This window comes from Olea europaea, unplaced genomic scaffold (assembly GCF_002742605.1).
Source record: "Olea europaea var. sylvestris unplaced genomic scaffold, O_europaea_v1 scaffold23, whole genome shotgun sequence".
In the NCBI taxonomy this organism is placed as follows: domain Eukaryota; kingdom Viridiplantae; phylum Streptophyta; class Magnoliopsida; order Lamiales; family Oleaceae; genus Olea; species Olea europaea.
The window spans coordinates 252,317-261,372 of record NW_019241087.1 but is presented as its reverse complement, the minus strand read 5'-3'; the positions used below and the strand labels follow the sequence as shown (position 1 = coordinate 261,372).

The following is a 9,056-nucleotide window of genomic DNA, read 5'->3' as shown; positions in this document are numbered from 1 at the left end:
ATGAGGCCCCCTATATATATTATAGAATTTCAGTTGCTATTCATTAATAATAGTTGATAATCAGTCAAGTTTTTGCTTCTTTAATAAATAAAAAAAAAAGGTTGAACTCCAACCTTGAGGGCGCCACGGCCCCACCCCAAAACTTTATGAGGGAGGTAAATCGCGGAATGTACCCCAGCAGGCCAGAGAATAAGAGTTGCATGTACATTGCACCTACAAGGAGTCCAATTCCATGTTTCAGGAATCGAACTCCCATACTGCAGCTGCCAGCAAGGCGTGAGATAACCTCACTCCTGTCCTTTGCACCACTGAGCTATGTCCCGGGGACAATTTTGCTTCTTTAATATTCATATTTATATGTGGTGGTGCTTTTGAACCCAAATCCCAAACAAAGTAAGATGGAGGGGCATACGACAAGAGAGAGGAGAGAAAATGTAAGTGTTATATCCTAAGTCCAATCGATTTTAGACTTAAACAATTTAAATAGGTTTAATGCATTTAATTTATGGTAGATCTATTATTTAACTTATTGAATTATTATTCTAATATTTTAAAATAATAAAATCCATATATTCGTGTTTTTGATAACTTGTTAATCAAAAAGAGTTGTAATGGTAAGAGACAAATTACATATGATTGAATCTTAAATTATTCGTGTCATAAGTAATAATGATATACAAATATCATTATTATGGATAAACCAGCTTGTGTTGCATTTCTCACTTGTGAAGTAAATTGTTGATTTCACAAGCTAAAATGTAGTGATATTTAAATGGACACGTAAATGTTTCATTGGAAGAACGAAAGATTGGAGAGCTATTGGGGAGATTTTATATAGATAACTATCTAAGTGTTAGTGATTAGTTTCTAACATTTGGTACTAGAATTAGTCCTTTAACTTGAGGTCATCATAGTATCTTATATGAAGATAGTCTTACTTTGGTGATATTAAATGTTGTTCTAATCAAAAGTCGCTAATACGGCATCATTCAAATATGTCAAGAATCATATGAAAATTGTGAATGATTAATAGAGGATTTATTACTCTTAGATAGTAAAAGTTTATGATTTGCATTTCATTCAGTTTACTTAATAACGAAATCATTGGCTAAATGTGCTTGTAAGTCGAAAAGGAGCTTCCGACTTATATTCACTTAAGAGTAGAATGAAAGATAAAATTGATTATCGAGATTGACATCGGATCATATTAACGAAAGGATTATAGTCTCACGATAAACAAACAAGTTTGGTTTTATCATAACATGTGAAATTTTCCATCGCATATATTATCTTGACACATTGCTAGATGTTAATTTGAGATGACAAATGCAAATTGATTAATCTAGGTGAATTAATGATAAATTAAATTATTCTTTAATTTATCTTATTTTGATTATATCAAAATAATAATTTACGTCCTTAGGCATCGTGATCGGAACCTAACATGTCACACACAAAAAGAAAATTTTAGAAGAATGGTATTTACTAATTAATTAAATTAATTAATTGAGCTATTTATTAATGAAAAAATTAATTAATTAGATTAATTAATTAACCAAGTTTAATTAATTAAATTAATTAAATATTGGACTATGTTAAGTTTAAGTGTCGGAAACTAGATAATTGGACAGCTGTAGATTACAGATCGTGATTGTTCTTTACAAAATTAACTAAATGTATAATACTTATCACAATTTCTATCTAAATACAAAGTAGATCCTTGATGAAAATCGAAATTCTTTTAAATTTTGTTGTGCATGATTAAGTAAATTCTCAACAAACAGTATGTGTCATAAAAATTTAGATAAACTAAATATGAATTATAAAAATAATTTGATATGACAGAAAATGTATTGAGTTATTTGAATGGATGGTCCTACCACTGTACAAATAGGATTGTCCTACTTAATGATTTTCTCGAAAATTTCGTACATGAAATTAAATAAAATTGGATATAATTAAAGAAAATAAGAATGTTAATTTTTAAGTATTAAGCTCGAGGCTCTTTGATGGGGGTTGAGGTGGTTGCACCTTAACCCTTGATTTGAATTTCAAAGCCCTTGCGAAAAGCCCCTATATGAGTAGTAGCCCTCAAGTTTTCAATGTTCTCAAATTTAATCACCTCCAGCATAATGCATCTAAATGTTTGATATTTATTCTAAATTCTATTTAGTACTATATAATAGAAGTACAACCTCCTATCTGGCTCGATCCATGACTACATTTTTTAGGGACAAGATACCACTATAGCCAAGGTCGTACCCATGGGCGGATTTAGGGGCGGATTGCACTTGGTTGCAGCCCATTGTTGCCCAGGCCCAATACACAATTTATTTATTTATTTATTGTTTTAATTGCAATCTATTAGCCCTCCAACAATTAATTTCAATGGGCTAGCCCACTTCAAATGATTTTTTTTTTTAATCTTTGACCCACTAATTTATATAATTTTAGGCCCACTTATTTGTATCAATAAATTCAATATGCATTGTCCCATTTCTTCATATTTTTCTTCATGTATAATCATGTTTTCCTTCACAAAACAAATTGAAATAATTCCAAAAAATCAAAACTTTCAACCCTAAATCTTTTCACACATGACCTACCTGTAGCCGTCGACAAGGACCGTCGAACCACCGACACTAACTACCAACCGTCATTATCACCAACCATCGTCTCATCATCTACCGACTTGAGTTAGAGACTTAGGGTAAGTAATTTAATAATTTTCCTCCAACTGTCCGACAAGGTTATAAGAAATTCTTTCAATTTTGGGGTTTATATTTTTTTTTTAATCACAAAATAGGTGCTTAGTTTTTTGGGATTTTTTTTTTTTGTTTAGTTGTAGGTGAAACATTTTGATTCTTTGAAGTACTGTGCTATTAGCTAAGAAGAGGGCCCAAATTCCAAAGGCTGTTGAACTAGTTGAAGGAGGTTCAAGGTTGATTCTTTGACTTTGGATGAAAAATCTCATTTCATGGCAAACGATAAATTGGTTTAAAGATTTTAAGTTTTCAACTTACTAGTTACTACCTTAGCCTATAGCCTATGCGTAATTGAGCATTCACATGTATTATTTTGTTATTTGGGAAATAATAATATTGTGCAAAGAAATTAAGCAAACAATAGGCCCTGAAAAATGTTAGCTTACTAGATCCTTGGAAGTTGGAATTGGAAATTTGGAAAGTTATCTATTGGTAATTATTAATTAAACAAAGATAATGTACCAGTAACAAAATCGTTAAGCTATCTACTTTGCAATTGTGTAATTTGCGTTGATGTTTTATGGTTATAGTTTCATCAATTTATGTTTTATGCCTTTATGGGATATTGAAGCACTTTGATTTTTATACTTTTAGATTTAATACGGAAGAAGATCGACCTTATTCCAAGAAAGGAAGAACCTTGTTGTCTTTCTTTTCAAAAAGTAGCAAATCTCAGGATTCTCTAATTCCTAGACATCCATCCTCCAATTTCATCCGTTGAAGTTGAACGACCTTTATCTTCTAATCTTAATTTGGAATCATCTGATTCTATTGAATGGGGCCCTGGAAAAAGAAAGCAAATATGTGAACATCCATTTAATGAACACGCTCATATTAGGTGGGCCTATCTAAATGTTGTACCTTATCAACCAAAACTTTTGAAGTATCAGAATAAAGAATGTGGAAAGCAAAAACGTCGATTTCAGGAAGGTTGGTACAATTAGTTTCCTTGGTTGAAATATTCGCCTTCAACCCATAAGGAATATTGTTTTTATTGCTTCCTTTTTCTCAATGATAGTACTTCACCTAATATTTTATCGTTGGTTACTATTGGATTTGATAGTTGGAAGAAGATTAACCAAGGAGGTAAATGTACTTTTCTTATTCATATTGGTACAACATCCTTATCGTTTCATAATGGCTGTAAGAGAAGAGATGAAGATAAAAAAAAAAAAAAAAAAAAAAAAAAAAAAAAAAAATTCGTTTGTGTATAAAGAAAAACAGAAAAATCTTTTGAGTGTTAAGTGGTTAGCATTTCAAGGTTGTTCCTTTAGAGGCCATGACGAATCTCTATCCTTACTAAATTGTCGGCCATTTAGAACAGTGAATATTGAAGTAGGAAAATTTATGTTGGATAATGCTCCCAAAAATGATACATACACGTCTCCAGACGTTCAAAAAGAAATTTTGAACATTATGGCCAATAGAGTATGACAAAGAATTCGTGACGAAAATTGGGGATGCAAAGTTTAGTATTTGATGAAGCATGAGATAAATCTTCACGAGAACAAATGGCCATTATCTTGAGGTTTGTGAGTGGTAATGGACTTTTGACAGAATATTTTTTTTTATTTTTTATTTTTTTGCTATTAAAAGTGTTAGTGAAGCACGAGATAAATCTTCACGAGAACAAATGGCCATTATCCTAAGAATTTTAACAGATTTTTTGTTTTGATATTAAAAGTGTTATTGACACTACCTCATTAAATCTTAAGAATCAGATTTCTGATACTCTTGTGCGTTTCAACCTTCAAGTGCAAAACGTGAGAAGCCAACGGTATGATGGTGCTAATAATAAGTGTGGTTTTTGGAATGGACTATCGGCATTATTTCTTAGAGATTGTTCATAAGCATACTATGTCTATTGTTTTGCCCACCATTTACAACTTACATTGGTTTCTACAGCTAGGGATGTCTTAAATATAAATTCATTTTTTTTTTCGTTTGGATAGTGTTATTAATTTATTTACATCATCTCCTAAGTGCATCAATGAGTTGAAAAGTGCTCAAAGAAAAGAATTTGAGCATTTATTGGAAATTGGAGAACAAGAGTCACGAAGTGGTGCTAATCAGATTGGTAATTTGCAATGAGCCGGAGGTACTCTTTGCTCTTCCCATTACAGCTTTGTAAAGAGTTTGATTGATATGTACACTGCAACTTGCAAGGTGCTTGCGTATCATAGTGATCATTCTCCAAATATAAGATCTTGGTAGGAAGTTGGTGGTGTATATAAAACCATGACAATATTTGAATTTGTATTTATTTTACATTTAATGCATAGAATATTTGCAATTGTGGATGTGCTTTGTCAGGCCCTTCAAAAGAAAACTCAAGACATCTTAACTGCTATGAGATTTTACTAAAACAAAAATGCCTTTTTGTAATTTGCAAAAAGCAACATTTATTAATTAAATGTTGTTAAAAGAATCTATTGCAACATTCTAATAAGTGAACGTTGTCATTAGTGTTAATAATTGAGATTTGACAACAATTTTAAAATAAATGTTGCTAATGTCACCTTTTTGCAACGTTTACTTAGTATTGCAATTTTTTTTATTTTTTTGGCAACGTTTATCAAATATTGATGTTTATCAGATGTTTCTCTTTTGCAACGTTTATCAGACGTTGTAAAAGACAAACCTTTAGCAACATTTATCAAATGTTGCGAACGATAAACCTTTTTGCCATGTTTATCAAATATTGCAAAAGAAAAACCTTTATCAACGTTTATCAAACGTTGCGAAAGGTCCAATTTTTTTTTCTTAACAATACAAATGCCCAGGCTTAGTCAAGAAGTGAAGCCCATTACTTAGCCCAATACCATAATTAACATGCATATGAACGACTTCAACCCATTCCATCCATTCAAATTCAATCCCCTTTCCATCCACTGCTTCCTCCGCCTCCGCCTCCGCCTCCGCCTCCGCCGCTGCCTACTTCTTCCATTTTCGGCTCCTCTGTCTCTGCCTCCTCCTAGCAGCAGAAGAACTGAAGAAAAGGTAAAGCCCTCAGCCCTGAATCGATTCCCCAAACCCGACACTCGTTTTTCCTTTTTTATTTTTTGTTGTTTTGATTAGCCCTATATTTTGGTTGTTGCTTTAGTAAGTAGATGGGCGTGATTTGTGATTTATATGGCAGTATCCTAACTATGTTTTTGATGTTGCATTAAAGCAGTATCCTAATTACGGCCGACTGATATTCCCTATATTCTAGTTGTTGTTTTAAAGCCTCTCATAATGGTTGCTGGAAGCCAAGAGAACCTTTTGATTCTGGTTATTGAACTTGAGATCTAATGTGACTATTTAGGAAAATGCCTTTGGAGATTTTCTAATAAATTTTTCTTGTGCTCTAGGGGTGTAGGGTTGTTAGGTCCTGGAGATGGTTGTTTTAGTAGTAAGATTGGATTAGTTTTTGCTCCCTTGACTCGTTATTTTGAAGACTATACAATTTTTTCTTTTCTTAGAAATGTCCCATAAATTTTGTTGTTTTACCCTCTGAAAATGGAAAAACAAATTGGAATTTTCAATTGCATTGCAACTCGAGAAAAGTTAAATTTTTAAAATTACCATTGAGAATGTTTGTTTTAAACCTTCTTGACGTACCAAAAGGTTGTGGATATTGAATTACTCAAACCTTTTTCTTGCAAGTCATTTTTTTTTGCTCTTGTGAAGAGAGCATGTTATTTGGAATTTAATAATCTCAGCACTAGAAGTAGATTAGGCGAGACTAGGAATATTTGAGATTGTTTCCAGTAATTCTTGAATCATGAAGACTTGAAAATTTTCTCTGGCTTGCTGGACATTTAGTATTCATTAAAGGTTCAAAGTAAGGTAGTAGGTAGGAAGTTAGTAGTGTTAAACCAGATAAGATTCAGCTTTCTATTTAGGAGATCATGATATCGATTAAAAGTGTTTGCAACATACCCGATGCCAAAAGTATTATTAAATGGATGCAAAAAAGCTTGATTTAAGGAACAATGGTGTAATTTGCCTATTTGTAAAATTAGAAAAAGGTATGGTGCCTTTTCTGGGGACATGGGGGTAATATGCTTTTATCCATTTCAGAATCTTTTATGGTTGGTTGATTGTAATGGTGGCTTTTTTTTATTATTTTCCTAATAATTTCTGTCATCAATCAGGTTAGAATACACAAACTCTTGAAGAAAACAGAGGCAAAAAGTTAAGAGACAAAAAAGGAAGGAGGTGGATATGATGCTTACAAAAGGTTAATAATTTGATTTAAAAAAAAAGAAAAAAAAAGAAAAAAGAAAGCTGCGAGCAGTGATGCAACTAGTTAAAGGACAGGATGATTCAAAACCAGGAGGCACTGATGCTAAAGCAAAGGTCATGCCTAACTCTTGTACTCATTGCATTAAGTTTACAGTTTTCTTACAAACTAAATGTGCAGTTATTTTAACTCTCAGGTTGGCAGCCGACTCATTGAATTGTTGCTTCAAACAACCTATTAACAGCCTCCAGTCAATTAGTTAGCAGACAGTTCACTTGATATTCGAGCTGCATTTATACACACTTGTATAACTGTACGGAAAGAAACAAAGTAAGTTTTATTTTTTATTTTTATTATTATTATTATTTTTTAATTAGGTCTTCAACAGTGCTTACTAGCTTCTCTTTGTGTAGGAACTTTAGCGGACAATATGCTGTTATCCAATGTGATCCACTTGTTACTAAAGGCCTTGAAAGAACTGCAAGTTCATTTATTTCTTCCTATTCTTCTTTGGGAAAAATCAGATACAATCATTTCAAAATAGCACAATTATTAAGACACGACTTGGAAATTTATTTTTAGTTCAGTTAGTGTATTAAATCTTCTAAGGAATCTTTTGATGAACTCCAACATATATGGTGTCAATTTTTCAGGTAGTTGGTTTTCAATGTGTCTATTTTCAAAAAACGTAAATAACATATGATTTGATTGAAATTAAAACAAAGACATTTTTCTTATTGATTCAATGCTTCTCTTGCAGCTTCGTTGGCCATTGTGAATTGTGTGGTGAGCAAATCGAAGAATGCATGAAGACCGATAGGATTGAGCATGCCACTAGAATATTACCCACAAGCTTGGTATTGCAAGTGTAGCAATAAGCTCTTCATGCCTAAGCTGTATCAAAATTTTATTTCTAATTTTATTTCATTTTGAAACTCCTTTTTATTTAAGTGGTGTCGTATCACATTTTAATGTTCAATTGTATGAATTTAAAAATTTGTAGTGAAATTATCAATTTCTACACAATTTTAAAATTTGTTCAAAAGGAGTCAATTTCAATTTTACGAGTCCATCTACATAAAATGTTGGAAAAAAAAATTTTAAAAAAAATTCTATGACAACGATAAAAAAAATGTTGTGAAAAGGTTTTTTGCAAAGTTCGAAAAATATTGCGAAAAGGTTTTTAGCAACATTCAAAAAATGTTGCGAAAGGGTTTATTACAATATTTGAAAAATGTTGCAAAAGGATTTTTTGCTAGTTCAAAAAATTTTGCAAAATTTTTTTTGCAATGTTTTTCAGTTTTTAGCAATATTTGAAAAACGTCACTAAAAGGTTTATTGCAACGTTCGAAAAACGTTGCAAAAGGGTTTATTGCAACGCTCATAAAACGTTGTTGTATCTTTCTACTCTATAACAAGATTTGCAACATGCGACTGAATGTTGCAAAAAGTTTTTAGCAACGTTATTTGAACATTGTAAAAGACTATTTTTGTTGTAGTGTTTATCCATGCTATAAAAACTATTCTTCAAGTATTGAGAGAAGATGGCTGTGAAGAATTTCTTAAAGAGGTGAAATGTTTTTGCTCAGAATATGATATACATGTACTTGACTTTGATGGTTCGTATATGATTGGTCGTTCTCGTGGTCATGAGTATCATACCATTGAACATCATTATCACTTTGATATTTTCAATACAGCCATAGATTTTCAGATGATGGAATTAGATACAAGATTTAATGAAACATCATTAGAACTCATTTTTCTCAGTTTGGCTTTGAATTCAAAAATTCCTTTGAATCATTTAACATGGATAATATTTGCAAGCTTGCAGAGAAGTTTTATCCTGATGATTTTACACAGCAAGATATTTATTGTTTGAAGTTGAGTTGCAATATTATCAGAATGATACGATTTTTGAACCTCGATTTCAAGTACCTACATTTTCTGATTTATGTCGGAAATTGGTTGCAAGCACAAGGTTGGAGAGTTACATTTTTTTATTTTATCTTTTACTAAATTGATTTGTTTAGTACTGACAGTACTTGTTTCAACGGTGACTG

At 31.7% G+C, this 9,056-nt stretch overlaps 1 long non-coding RNA gene across 2 annotated transcripts; it reads left to right on the top strand.

Moving 5' to 3' along the window:
• The first annotated feature begins 5,613 nt into the window (after nt 1-5,613).
• On the top strand, nt 5,614-7,978 carry LOC111381383. 2 transcript variants are annotated; one of them, XR_002700321.1, is made up of 5 exons: nt 5,614-5,765; nt 6,905-7,109; nt 7,190-7,323; nt 7,407-7,646; nt 7,754-7,978. It is a non-coding gene; the product is annotated as an uncharacterized LOC111381383 (long non-coding RNA). The 2 variants fall into 2 exon arrangements; XR_002700320.1 differs by having other exon boundaries at nt 5,616-5,765; nt 7,407-7,978.
• Nucleotides 7,979-9,056: the final 1,078 nt, after the last annotated feature.